The sequence below is a fragment of the Mizuhopecten yessoensis genome, unplaced genomic scaffold (assembly GCF_002113885.1).
Source record: "Mizuhopecten yessoensis strain PY_sf001 unplaced genomic scaffold, ASM211388v2 scaffold8381, whole genome shotgun sequence".
Taxonomy (NCBI): Eukaryota; Metazoa; Mollusca; class Bivalvia; order Pectinida; family Pectinidae; genus Mizuhopecten; species Mizuhopecten yessoensis.
This window is the reverse complement of record NW_018407519.1, coordinates 231812-246789: the sequence shown is the minus strand read 5'-3', so window position 1 is coordinate 246789 and position 14978 is coordinate 231812. Positions and strand designations below refer to the sequence as shown.

Genomic DNA, 14978 nt, shown 5'->3' with positions numbered 1-14978 from the left:
TTAGTAGATTACTGGAATATTTTTGATAATATGTTAGAAAAAGTTATTGATTTAAATAAAGACTTGATACTTATAGGCGATATTAATCAAGATATGCTTAACCTTACTCCAAACTCTAGACTTTCAAGAATTATGACCAAATACGATTTAAAAAACCACATATATGAGCCAACAAGGGTTACTGCAAGCTCATCTACTAGTATTGATGTCATTATGTCAAATAACTGTAATATAGTCAAAAATGTTGAAGTAAATGTACCCTTCTGTAGTGATCACTGCCCAACTAGAGCAGAAATAACATATAAAACTCTGAAACAAAAATGTTATAAAAAAAACCTGTCTTGTATTATAAGAATTCGGATTTCTGGTATACACATACAAGGCACTGAATGGAACAGCTCCTCAGTACCTACAGGAACCTGTTACCCTGTATCAGCCGTCAAGATCACTGCGGTCGGAGTCAGAATCTTTGTTGTTTGTCCTAAAATCTCGTACTGTGACCTACGGAAACAGATGCTTTGGGAGGGTTTCGGCTACGTTGTGGAATAGCTTACCATCTGCTATTAGGAAGTCGAATACCCTGGCCAAGTTCAAGAGGGACATAAAAACTTCACGTCTGCATTTTAGAATCTTTGCAAAGACGTCATGTAAATACCACCCTTTTATTTGTTCAATTATGTGCACATTGCTTGTTAAATGTATGAAAGTGATTGCAAGCCTTTGTTGTTTGTTTTCACAATTATAACCATTACTATTATCCATGTGTTGTAAAGCGCCTTAGATTAATTTTACAAATTATATAGGGCGCTATATAAATGCTGTATATTATTATTTATTATTACTATTTTGTGAGAGCAAATGAATATCTATTATCTATTGACCAGGAGAACAAATTATCACAGTTACATGTAGAAAATATAAATGAATATCTCACACAAGAAATACATGAATGCATAGATAAATGTGTACCCGTTAAAACCATAAGTGTAAGACCGAAAGACAAACCCTGGTTTAACAATGACATCAGACTTAAAATTAGACAAAGAAATAGACAACACAAAAAAGGCTAAACAAAACAATACTGAGATGGCATGGAGTACATTTAGGCATTTACGAAATGAGGTCATTACGCTAGTCAAAAAAGCAAAGGGAATATATCTTGAAAAACTCCAAAACTCGCTTTCTGATCAATCTATTCCTAAAGATAAATGGTGGAAAATTGCAAAAAAAGTCTTAAATATCAACAATAAAAGTAATGACAAATCACCATTAAAAGTAAATGGCAAGATAATAACGCATCCTGTAGAGAAAGCTGAAGTACTAAATAAATACTTTGCGACTATCTCAACTTCAAATAAAACAGATGATGATGTCACACCACTAATTGAATTTCCACCATTTACCTTTAGTAATATCATTATTACAGAGCAAGATATCAAAGATCAGCTCCATTTAATAAATACCAATAAATCAGCAGGTCCAGATGATATTTCCCCCTACTTTATAAAGGGAATATCTGAATCTCTGGTTAAAACCTTATTAATATTATTTAATAAATCAATAGAGTCAAGCCTTACACCTGGAAATGTGCTAATGTTGTCCCTATATATAAAGGTAAAGGTCAAAAGTGTGATCCAGCTAACTATAGACCAATCTTTATTACTCCAATATTTATAGAAATGTTGGAAAAAATCATTTTTAAATACTTATACAATTATCTGTCTTTAAATGATATAATATCAAAAAATCAATCGGGTTTCTTACCTAAAGACTCTACAGTTAATCACCTTATGTCACTGTATAATACTATAGTAAGTCAGCTGGATGAAAGAAATGAAATAAGGCTAGTTTTTTGTGACATAAGTAAGTCATTTGACAGGGTGTGGCATAGAGGATTAATACACAAATTGGAGAAATATGGAATTAAGAATAATATGTTGGGGTGGTTCAAAAATTATATCAGAGATAGAAAACAAAGAGTAATATATGATGGTTTCCATTCTACTTGGCACATATTGAAAGCAGGGGACCTCAGGGCTCGGTCATAGGACCATACTTATTTCTTTTGTATATTAATGATCTGGAAAATGAGATAGGATGTAACATAAAATTATTTGCTGATGATACTTCATTATACATAATAATAAACAATAATCATCAGCAAGCAGCAAACAGTCTGAATGAAGATCTACGCAAAATATCAAAATGGGCAAATGATTGGGGTATACTTTTCAACCCAGATAAAACTGAATCTTTAATAGAATCTAAGAAAATTACTGCAGATAACCTACATCCACACCTTGTATTTAATAATACTCGGGTAAGTAATATTACAAATCACAAACATCTAGGGGTTTACTTAAATGAACAGGGTAACTGGACACATCATATAAACTTTATTTTTGAAAAGGCATCTAAAAGAGTAAATGTTCTAAGAATGTTAAAATTTAAAATCTGTAGAAAGGCACTTGAAATATTGTATACTACACTTATCAGACCTATTCTAGAGTATGCTTGTGTTATATGGGATAACTGTACAAAACAAGAAAAAGATCTCTTGGAATCTATCAAGCTTGATGTTATCAGGATAATTACTGGTCTAAGAAAAGGCACTAGCCACTGTATATTATATAAAAAAAAATAGGGTGGGAAAGTTTACAGAATAGGAGGGATAAACATAAACACATCTTCTTCTTTAAAATAACAAACAAAATAACCCCAAATTATCTACATGAAATTATTCAACCATATATATTAAACCCAGAAGAAAATACATACAATCTTAGGCACTCAAGAATTTTCAATGAGCCCCTTCCTAGAACCACACTATATGCTAATAGTTTTTTTTCCCAGTATCATGAACATATGGAACAGTGCCAATAATAACCTTACTAATATTACAAATATTATTACTTTTAAAAGGGAAATACAAAAGGTATTTGTAGGGGACACAGAACAAAATGTATGTACACCTGTATTTAAATACTCTGGTTCACGAAAAAGTAATATATTAATGCGTCAATTAAGAAATGGTGCTAGTTAACTAAACTATGATCTAGTTAAAGATCACTTGAAAAATAGTCCAAACTTTCCTTGTAGTCATGCAATTGAAAACTCTTATCATTTCCTTTTTGAATGTCCTCTCTATACAGAAGAACGACAAACTTTTATGCAGGATCTTTTATTAAATGATGAAGATTTCCATAATACAATACCTTTAAGTACTATTCTAAATGGAAACACTAGTAATAGTGATTTACAGAACAATCAATTGATGGAGTGTGTGCATAAATATATTTATGCTACAGGACGGTTTAAATAGATAAATATACACGCTGTATGTGGTTGGTGTATTCTTTGTATTCTGTAAGATAAATTCATTATTTCTGTTGATAGTGGATAATGAATATATATATTTACATATAATATACCAAGGTTGATTGATCACAGGGCAAAACAAATTTCCAGGGACTTTATGTGGTCATGACACTTAAGGTATGATGGAGTAATGTAAATCAATAGTTATAATTTATTTAATTATTGAAAAACTAATAATTTATTATGAAATACCAAAATGCCACATATTTGTATTCTGTGAACTAGTGTACTTTGTTATCATATTTGTTTGTTTGTTTGTTTGTTTGATTTTGTTTAACGTCCTATTAACAGCTAAGGTCATTTAAGCCCAACTGCACATTCATTTAAAACAAATATAAACTACATTAAATAAACCAACAAACCCATGCCTGTAGATACAAATGTGGTGTTAGAGTGTAAGAGTGAGTGATTGAGATTATTTTGTGTTCTTATATAATTATTTATGTCTTTTTGTGTGTTCATATTATTATTTTTTATTTCATTTTTTATATGTAGTTTTTCTCTGTTTTCTTTTAGTTAATTTTCTATTTGATTTTCCAACTCATCTCAAGACATGTCTACTTCAAATAAGTCCTGGTACATTCCTTTATCAGCATACATGCATGTATCAGTTTTGCTTTATTTCATGTTGCCGGAGCAAATTTTAGTTGCTCAAGGTCAAGACGTATATCCATATATTTAGTTCGATTTGAATACTGTGTATATTCATAACGGTATATTTAATTCTTCTTGACACAAATTTTACAACTATATTAAATATTAATATCGCAAAGTTTATTTTTTCCAAGTTTTTTTTTTATTTTATTTTTTCTGTAGAAACATGAAAATATTAAGCCAGCCTAATTAAATGTATATTACCTAGCAATTAATGTATCCATGTGTCATGAGATGAGTTGAAATAAAATGTATGTATGTAAATATTGTATTCAATGTCTTCAAATATCAAAAGTATGCTGAAAGCCATGGAGAGAGCTTATTTAGGCAAAGCCTGTTGCTCAATCCTTTTGTTTAATCAATAAAATAAATTTGAAATGGAAAACATACAATTTGCAATAGCAATAAGCTTTAATCAAAAGATTTTCATTTATTTGATATAAAAAAAATCCAAAAATGATGGAAAAAACTCTTTAAGGTTGAAATTCAAAGTCAGTCAGTATAAGTTCCTATTAATGAAAACACAAATTCAACCTGAAGCGAGCTTCACAAAATTTGCGATTTTGATTTGGCATCATTTCACTCTGTATGCAATCTACAAGTTGTCAACTGTTTAAGTGCTAACGTCCTTGTAAGCATGCATTGCTTTGATAAACTGATCTCCCATTGCTTTTTGACTTGCTGGAAAACCAAGTATAACCAGTTTAACAGCTGTCTTAGGGTAATGCCAGGCTTAACACATTCACAAATATCAAGTATTACTAGCAGATAAATATATAATCGATAATACATGTACTCAGTATAGTCCGTACTCAACTCTTAATCAAAAATATCAAGCCAAATGCGTTGACAGTTGTCAACACGAACCTTCTAGGCCTTACTTGTATCAATGTATTCCGGGTTATACAATGTCTAACTCGTAAATAACTTTCAAACGTTAACAGTCCTTTGTCAAACAGTAAACATAGATAATTGGCATCTGATATATCAAAGGGAATTCCGGTAGTTACCCTTCAAGGATTATAAGAAATGAACGGAGACAGAAGACTCCCGATGGGTTGTTGTTATGATGTCGTTGAGGTGCCTATAGTATTACATCCTAATTTACGTCCGTTAGATTGTTACTTTAATCAATTGCACCTTCAAAATAAAATTGGTAACTAATAGAAATCTGTACTGTGTTAGTAATGCATAATTGCAGATATACTAGTATATATCATAAATATATACATCAATAGTTTATTTAACAATGGACGATGCAGAGGTTGAATTAATGGAATCGGGTTAACGTAATACGGAAAGCAAAAGGTAAGAACTCGTTTGCATTACAAACAACTTTCCATAAAAGAAATTTGAACTATCACGTTATAACATGCTCAAGAACAGAAAACTAATACATGTGCGTATGTATTACATGTATTCTTTACAATAGGTCAGGTTAACATAACAATTGAATATGTTTAAGAAACCATGATTTCATTCGGTCTGGTGGTTTGGTTATCAACCAACCTGAGGCATGCAGTTGTATACAGATGTTTTAATCGCTTAATACACGTTTTTAGCTAAGTTTACTGAAGTCCTTTAAAAATACAAGCAACAATAAGACCGCAGGCTACAATATAAGTCTGTATTTTTGGCTTACTAATATTCTATCAAAATTATTTTCCCCTTGGTACATAAGCAGGTGTCACTATAGATTTTCAGGATATCGGGATTTTTTCCGGAGTATTAATTCATTACTTTTCGGGATACATCAACTCCCTGTTTTTGTCTTAGGTTAGTAACCTTGTGGTCGATGACGTAGCTGTCTGTTGACGGAGCTAAGTTTCTTGGTTATATACGTCATGTCCCTGTAAAATACAAACCGTTCGGAAACTCTTTTTTTTCTACAGCAAACAAGTATGCACCACCAGTATTAATTTGCCATTGTTTATACACAGATGTATGTAAATATTCCTATGTTATGATAAATATCATAGCATTTTGATGCGTTTAGAATATACTATATCCATAGCAAATAAATTTACCTGAAATCTAAACACCAATAGCATGTAGAAATAATTGTATGAGGTCGTTTTTTACACCAGGTGGTACAGTACGTGACAATATCACAGTATAAATCATTATATTTTTTACGAATATCTTGCAAGATAAGCGGTATTTGCCCATACCGTTAACTGTAGGAGAAGACACGTACACATCTCGTTCTTTACCCTAGGGAACTGGCCCATAATCATTATCAGGGCAGAAGTTAGTGATGCTGCCAATGGTCCAAATAACACCAACGTACACAATTTGTATTAGATCACGTTCTTTACTACTAAATAATTATGAAGCGTTCCGACAACTTCCAAACGAATATTGCGATTCTTCATTTGTCAGATCAATACATGTATTTTAAATGACATCAGTTTATCATCTCTGCGACTAATATAATATGTTCCTATTGGTCTAAAAATCGAGGAGCCTCTTTGTTCTTGTTTTTAGATATACATTGACTAGCTAGTAAATCCACTTTAAAAAGATGAGCGCGCTCGACCCAAAACTGCAATATCATACGTAGCGTTATGATCGAAGTGTGCAGCAAACCTAGTTGTCGATGTTATTTGATGAAACACTTACCTGAACAATGACTTAGGTAACAAGTGTTGAAATTAGAAGAGTTTCATTATCCCGGCGCTAAGAGTATTCCGACGCAACGTTCATTTGCATGTACGCATAGAATGTAATTTGGCCGGCGAACGCTCTGCTATCGACATTGAAAGGTGTTTCATGATCGACAAATCCAATCAAGGGTATATTGAAAATGATACATTCGTAAAACAATAGTTCCGTTTATATACAATTAAGGTGTGTTTCTAAATACAATTAAAGAATTTAATAATTTGGTTTGGTTTGTTGGTGTTTTACGTCCTGTCAACAGCTATGGTCATTATGGACGTGTCTGGTTTTGCCAAAATTAGCTACAAAGATCACGAAAGAACAACAAATTAATAGTATCATATGACGTCTAAGATCACAACTGTTGAGGTGAGTTGATGCTATTGAGTAATACGTAGATTACCGTGTTGCAGAGCGTCGTTACAAGTTAATGTACTGCAAGAGGATTACATGTGATGTTAGGTGTACTAAACAGCTAAATAAGTAATTTATTGTCGTCTTCTTGTCAAATTGACAGATAAATCTGGGATAGTATCGCTACCAGCAAAAGTGTCTAGACGGTAACTTTTCTTACCGATTTGTATTAACTATCATGCTAATCTATTGCACTATATATATTCATATGTTCTGATAACTGTATATTTAATTTCCATTAAACGATTGAGTTGATTGTTAAGACGTGTTGAAGACGCTGGTTTGTGACAAACAAATAATTGGTTAACATGACTTCACGACTATAAGAACAAGAGGTCCAACGGGCCTTAGCGGTCACCTGCATTATATTATAGGTACTGGAAGCTCAAAATCCTTGTTGAGATGTGATGTGGAAATCAACATGTAAACAAAGTGAAATATAATACTTGTCATATGTCAACAAAGGATAAGAACTTGAAAAAAAGACTATTCGAAAAAATATTTTGCTATAAAGAAATAGAAAATCTATTGTTATTAAGCCAATTTCCCTATTTGGCCAACCCCTGGGATAGGCCAGGATATTACTTTCTGATACTATTTGATTTCAATTTAATTAAAGCTATTCCAGCCAACTTTGAATTATTTCTTGCTGAAAATGGACAAGGTATAGTCTGTGCTATTTCCCTATAAAAACTATAGTAAACTTTTCCCTCTCCCTAAAGTAGATGACCTGGGAGATAATGAAATTTATGCAATTTAGATAATGAACAAAAGGACCCTTCTATCTATGAGGAGTTTTTGTTTGTAAAGCATCTGAGTCTGATGAAGAATATTTTAAAACTTTTGATCATTTTCCCCATGAACCATTTTCCACCTCTTCAGCCCTTGGGGATGGGGCAGGATATTATTTTCTCATACCATCTAATTCCCATCAGGTATCATAATTGTTCCAAACAAGTTTGAATAATTTCCTGCCCAATCCCCAGGGACAAAATATACCCAAAAGTGTTATTTCCCAATATAAACTAAAGTTAAATTAATGCCCCTCCCAAAGGGAGAACGGATGGCCCGGGGGTACTAAAATTTACAATTTAAATAAAGCCCCTGGTGATCTTTCCATCCATGCAAAGAAATTAACTGTAGTACCTCTGATATTTGAAATATTGGTTAATTTTCCCTTTCGGGCCATGCCCTGGCCCCTTGGGTTGGGGCAAGAATCCTAATTTTAAAAGTTTTTCCCATCTTTCTCCAAGGTTGATTCTCACAAAGTAAAAATAATTTCCTCCTTAAAACTGACAAAATATATCGAGAAGTGTTTTATTTCCCGATATAAACAATAGTTAACACTCCCTAAAAACTGATCACATACCAGCAATTAAATTCACCACTCTAATTTGTTTTCACGTTTGTATAGAATAACGCTGACTTGAACAGTCCTAACTCTAAGGTAATGGGCAACCATACAAAAAAAGTCAGGACATTTTATGCGATATTTTTTAATCAAACTTGCTTAATTGATAAAATGTTCTACAAATCAGCTTCATAAATCTTGGTACTTTGACATTTTTTTCCTCTAATGGCTTTGAATGAACCAATTTACACCTTCTACCGGTAATAGCGTCTATCGAAACACTAAATATGACATTTTAACGATGAATCAGTAACCTGGGGTCTAGCCTGACCCACGTTGTGCAGCCTGGAAGCAATAGAGTGTAATTATAGAAATCAGATTAGCATGTCTTTTTTTTTATAATTATCTCAATTACTGTCAGAGCTGTCGGAGATAAAACCGGATATCATTTGTCTTGAACATGCTTGAAACAGTATACGAGTATTGTATCTTTTTTATTTTATCCTTTGGATAAAGCGATTACCTTTTCAAAAGTTTTTTTCGTTTTTGTTTTGCGCTAAAACAACAGAAGCTTGAAGTTCGTAGGAGTTCCAGTCATCTGACATTCTTGTGCTCTTTGTGGTATCAATCAATGGACATTGATGTTCCTTTGGTAGAATCAATAAACTTGTACTTTTACCATTGGTAGAAACACTATAGAAGATTCCTTTGCGATTAGGAATATCAATCATTTGACATTCTTGTTTCCTGGGTTACATTACTCATCTGCCATTTGTGTTCGTTAAGTTTCGTTGGTAAAATCGATCATCGGATATTCTTGTTCCATTGGTAATATCACTCATGTGACATTTTTTTTTTTTTTTTTTTTTTTTTTTTTTTTTTTTTAGGTTCAAATTGTTTTTTTCCATTGGTAATATCAATCGTCTTACATTTTTGTTTCGTCGGTGATATCAATCATCTTACATTTAAGTTTAGTTGGTAATATCAATCATCGGATATTCTTGTTCAATTGTTTATATCAATCATCTTACGTTTTTGTTTCGTTGGTAATATCAATCTTTGGATATGATTGTTCCCTTGAAAGTATCAATCATCTGATAGTCTTATTTTCTTTAATGTATCTACATGTATCATACGATATTATATATCATATCATCTGATATTCTTGTTTTCTTTAATGTAACTACATGTATCATACGATATTATATATCATATCATCTGATATTCTTGTTCACTTGGTTATCTCAATCATCGTATATTATTGTTCACTTGGTTATATATCAATCATCGTATCTTCTTCATCCCTTTATTATATCTATCCTTGTATTTTGTTTTTCCCTTTGTTATATCAATCATCGTATATTCTTGTTCACTTGGTTATATCAATCATCTGACATTCATATTTCTTTGGTAATACAAGTATCGTTTATTCTTGTTCCTTTTGATTTATCTTCTTCTTCCCTTTGTTATATCAATCATCGTATCTTCTTCTTCCCTTTATTATATCTATCCTTGTATTTTCTTTTTCCCTTTGTTATATCAATCATCGTATCTTCTTCTTCCCTTTGTTATATCTATCATCGTATCTTCTTCTTCCCTTTGTTATATCTATCATCGTATGTTCTTCTTCCCTTTGTTATATCAATCATCAGATATACTCCTTCCCTTTGTTATATCAGTTAATTAGATATTCTTGTCCCCTTTGTTATATCTGTCATCGGATATTCTTGTTTTCCTGACTGTATCTATCATCGTATCTTCTTCTTCCCTTTGTTATATCTATCATCGTATCTTCTTCTTCCCTTTGTTATGTCTATCATCGTATCTTGCTCTTCCCTTAGTTAAATCAATCATCAGATATACTCCTTCCCTTTGTTATATCAGTTAATCAGATATTCTTGTCCCCTTTGTTATATCTGTCATCGGATATTCTTGTTTTCCTTACTGTATCTATCATCTTATCTTCTTCTTCCCTTTGTTATATCTAGCATCGTATCTTCTTCTTCCCTTTGTTATTTCAATCATCGTATCTTCTTCTTCCCTTTGTTGTTATATCAATCATCGTATCTTCTTCTTCCTTTTGTTATATCAATCATCGTATCTTCTTCTTCCTTTTCTTATATCTATCATGGTATCTTCTTCTTCCCTTTGTTATATCAATCATCAGATATACTCCTTCTTCCCTTTGTTATATCAATCATCAGATATACTCCTTCCCTTTGTTATATCAGTTAATTAGATATTCTTGTCCCCTTTGTTATATCTGTCATCGGATATTCTTGTTTTCCTGACTGTATCTATCATCGTATCTTCTTCTTCCCTTGTTATATCTGTCATCGTATTTTCTTCTTCCCTTTGTTACTCCTTCCCTTTGTTATATCAGTTAATCAGATATTCTTGTCCCCTTTGTTATATCTGTCATCGGATATTCTTGTTTTCCTGACTGTATCTGTCATCGTATCTTCTTCTTCCCTTTGTTGTTATATCAATCATCGTATCTTCTTCTTCCTTTTCTTATATCTATCATCGTATCTTCTTCTTCCCTTTGTTGTTATATCAATCATCGTATCTTCTTCTTCCTTTTGTTATATCAATCATCGTATCTTCTTCTTCCTTTTCTTATATCTATCATGGTATCTTCTTCTTCCCTTTGTTATATCAATCATCAGATATACTCCTTCCCTTTGTTATATCAGTTAATCAGATATTCTTGTCCCCTTTGTTATATCTGTCATCGGATATTCTTGTTTTCCTTACTGTATCTATCATCTTATCTTCTTCTTCCCTTTGTTATATCTAGCATCGTATCTTCTTCTTCCCTTTGTTATAACTATCCTCGTATCTTCTTCTTCCCTTTGTTATATCAATCATCAGATATACTCCTTCTTCCCTTTGTTATATCAATCATCAGATATACTCCTTCCCTTTGTTATATCAATTTATCAGATATTCTTGTTCCCTTTGTTATATCTATCATTGTATTTTCTTCTTCCCTTTGTTATATCTATCGTCGTATTTTCTTCTTCCCTTTGTTATATCAATCATCGTATTTTCTTCTTGCCTTTGTTATATCAATCATCGTATCTTCTTCTTCCTTTTCTTATATCTATCATGGTATCTTCTTCTTCCCTTTGTTATATCTATAATCGTATCTTCTTCTTCCCTTTGTTATTTCAATCATCGTATCTTCTTCTTCCCTTTATTATATCTATCCTTGTATTTTCTTTTTCCCTTTGTTATATCAATCATCGTATTTTCTTCTTGCCTTTGTTATATCAATCATCGTATCTTCTTCTTCCTTTTCTTATATCTATCATGGTATCTTCTTCTTCCCTTTGTTATATCAATCATCAGATATACTCCTTCTTCCCTTTGTTATATCAATCATCAGATATACTCCTTCGCTTTGTTATATCAATCAATCATATATTCTTGCCCCCTTGGTTATATCAATCAATCAGATATATATCTATCATCGTATTTTCTTCTTCCCTTTGTTACTCCTTCCCTTTGTTATATCAGTTAATTAGATATTCTTGTCCCCTTTGTTATATCTGTCATCGGATATTCTTGTTTTCCTGACTGTATCTATCATCGTATCTTCTTCTTCCCTTTTTTATATCTATCATCGTATCTTCTTCTTCCCTTGTTATATCTGTCATCGTATTTTCTTCTTCCCTTTGTTACTCCTTCCCTTTGTTATATCAGTTAATCAGATATTCTTGTCCCCTTTGTTATATCTGTCATCGGATATTCTTGTTTTCCTTACTGTATCTATCATCTTATCTTCTTCTTCCCTTTGTTATATCTATAATCGTATGTTCTTCTTCCCTTTGTTATATCAATCATCAGATATACTCCTTCCCTTTGTTATATCAGTTAATCAGATATTCTTGTCCCCTTTGTTATATCTGTCATCGGATATTCTTGTTTTCCTGACTGTATCTATCATCGTATCTTCTTCTTCCCTTTTATATATCTATCATCGTATCTTCTTCTTCCCTTTTTTATATCTATCATCGTATCTTCTTCTTCCCTTCGTTATATCTATCATCGTATCTTCTTCTTCCCTTTTATATATCTATCATCGTATCTTCTTCTTCCCTTTGTTGTTATATCAATCATCGTATCTTCTTCTTCCTTTTGTTATATCAATCATCGTATCTTCTTCTTCCTTTTCTTATATCTATCATGGTATCTTCTTCTTCCCTTTGTTATATCTATAATCGTATCTTCTTCTTCCCTTTGTTATTTCAATCATCGTATCTTCTTCTTCCCTTTGTTGTTATATCAATCATCGTATCTTCTTCTTCCTTTTCTTATATCTATCATCGTATCTTCTTCTTCCCTTGTTATATCTGTCATCGTATTTTCTTCTTCCCTTTGTTACTCCTTCCCTTTGTTATATCAGTTAATCAGATATTCTTGTCCCCTTTGTTATATCTGTCATCGGATATTCTTGTTTTCCTGACTGTATCTATCATCGTATCTTCTTCTTCCCTTGTTATATCTGTCATCGTATTTTCTTCTTCCCTTTGTTACTCCTTCCCTTTGTTATATCAGTTAATTAGATATTCTTGTCCCCTTTGTTATATCTGTCATCGGATATTCTTGTTTTCCTGACTGTATCTGTCATCGTATCTTCTTCTTCCCTTTGTTATATCTATAATCGTATCTTCTTCTTCCCTTTGTTATATCTATAATCGTATCTTCTTCTTCCCTTTGTTATGTCTATCATCGTATCTTGTTCTTCCCTTAGTTAAATCAATCATCAGATATACTCCTTCCCTTTGTTATATCAGTTAATCAGATATTCTTGTCCCCTTTGTTATATCTGTCATCGGATATTCTTGTTTTCCTTACTGTATCTATCATCTTATCTTCTTCTTCCCTTTGTTATATCAATCATCAGATATACTCCTTCTTCCCTTTGTTATATCAATCATCAGATATACTCCTTCCCTTTGTTATATCAATTTATCAGATATTCTTGTTCCCTTTGTTATATCTATCATCGTATCTTCTTCTTCCCTTGTTATATCTATCATCGTATTTTCTTCTTCCCTTTGTTATATCTATCATCGTATCTTCTTTCCCTTTGTTATATCTATCATCGTATCTTCTTCTTCCCTTGTTATATCTATCATCGTATCTTCTTCTTCCCTTGTTATATCTATCATCGTATCTTCTTCTTCCCTTCGTTATATCTATCATCGTATCTTCTTCTTCCCTTCGTTATATCTATCATCGTATCTTCTTCTTCCCTTGTTATATCTATCATCGTATATTCTTCTTCCCTTTGTTATATCTATCATCGTATCTTCTTCTTCCATTGTTATATCTATCATCGTATTTTCTTCTTCCCGTTGTTATATCTATCATCGTATCTTCTTCTTCCCTTGTTATATCTATCATCGTATCTTCTTCTTCCCGTTGTTATATCTATCATCGTATCTTCTTCTTCCCTTCGTTATATCTATCATCGTATCTTCTTCTTCCCTTGTTATATCTATCATCGTATCTTCTTCTTCCCTTGTTATATCTATCATCGTATCTTCTTCTTCCCGTTGTTATATCTATCATCGTATCTTCTTCTTCCCTTGTTATATCTGTCATCGTATTTTCTTCTTCCCTTTGTTATATTTATCATCGTATCTTCTTCTTCCCTTTGTTATATCTATCATCGTATTTTCTTCCTCCCTTTGTTATATCTATCATCGTATCTTCTTCTTCCGTTTGTTATATCTATCATCGTATCTTCTTCTTCCATTGTTATATCTATCATCGTATTTTCTTCTTCCCTTTGTTATATCAATCATCAGATATACTCCTTCTTCCCTTTGTTATATCAATCATCGTATCTTCTTCTTCCTTTTGTTATATCAATCATCGTATCTTCTTCTTCCCTTTGTTATATCTATCATCGTATCTTCTTCTTCCCTTGTTATATCTATCATCGTATCTTCTTCTTCCCTTCGTTATATCTATCATCGTATCTTCTTCTTCCCTTGTTATATCTATCATCGTATCTTCTTCTTCCCTTGTTATATCTATCATCGTATATTCTTCTTCCCTTTGTTATATCTATCATCGTATTTTCTTCTTCCCGTTGTTATATCTATCATCGTATCTTCTTCTTCCCTTGTTATATCTATCATCGTATATTCTTCTTCCCTTTGTTATATCTATCATCGTATCTTCCTCTTCCCTTTGTTATATCTATCATCGTATCTTCTTCTTCCCTTGTTATATCTATCATCGTATCTTCTTCTTCCCTTGTTATATCTATCATCGTATCTTCTTCTTCCCTTGTTATATCTATCATCGTATATTCTTCTTCCCTTTGTTATATCTATCATCGTATCTTCCTCTTCCCTTTGTTATATCTATCATCGTATCTTCCTCTTCCCTTTGTTATATCTATCATCGTATCTTCTTCTTCCGTTTGTTATATCTATCATCGTATCTTCTTCTTCCGTTTGTTATATCTATCATCGTATCTTCTTCTTCCATTGTTATA

At 32.1% G+C, this 14978-nt stretch overlaps 1 protein-coding gene across 4 annotated transcripts in view; it reads right to left on the bottom strand.

The window, feature by feature from the left end:
* The window catches only part of LOC110455783, a 102002-nt gene that overhangs the window by 63313 nt on the left and 23711 nt on the right, over positions 1-14978 (bottom strand). The window lies entirely within an intron of this gene.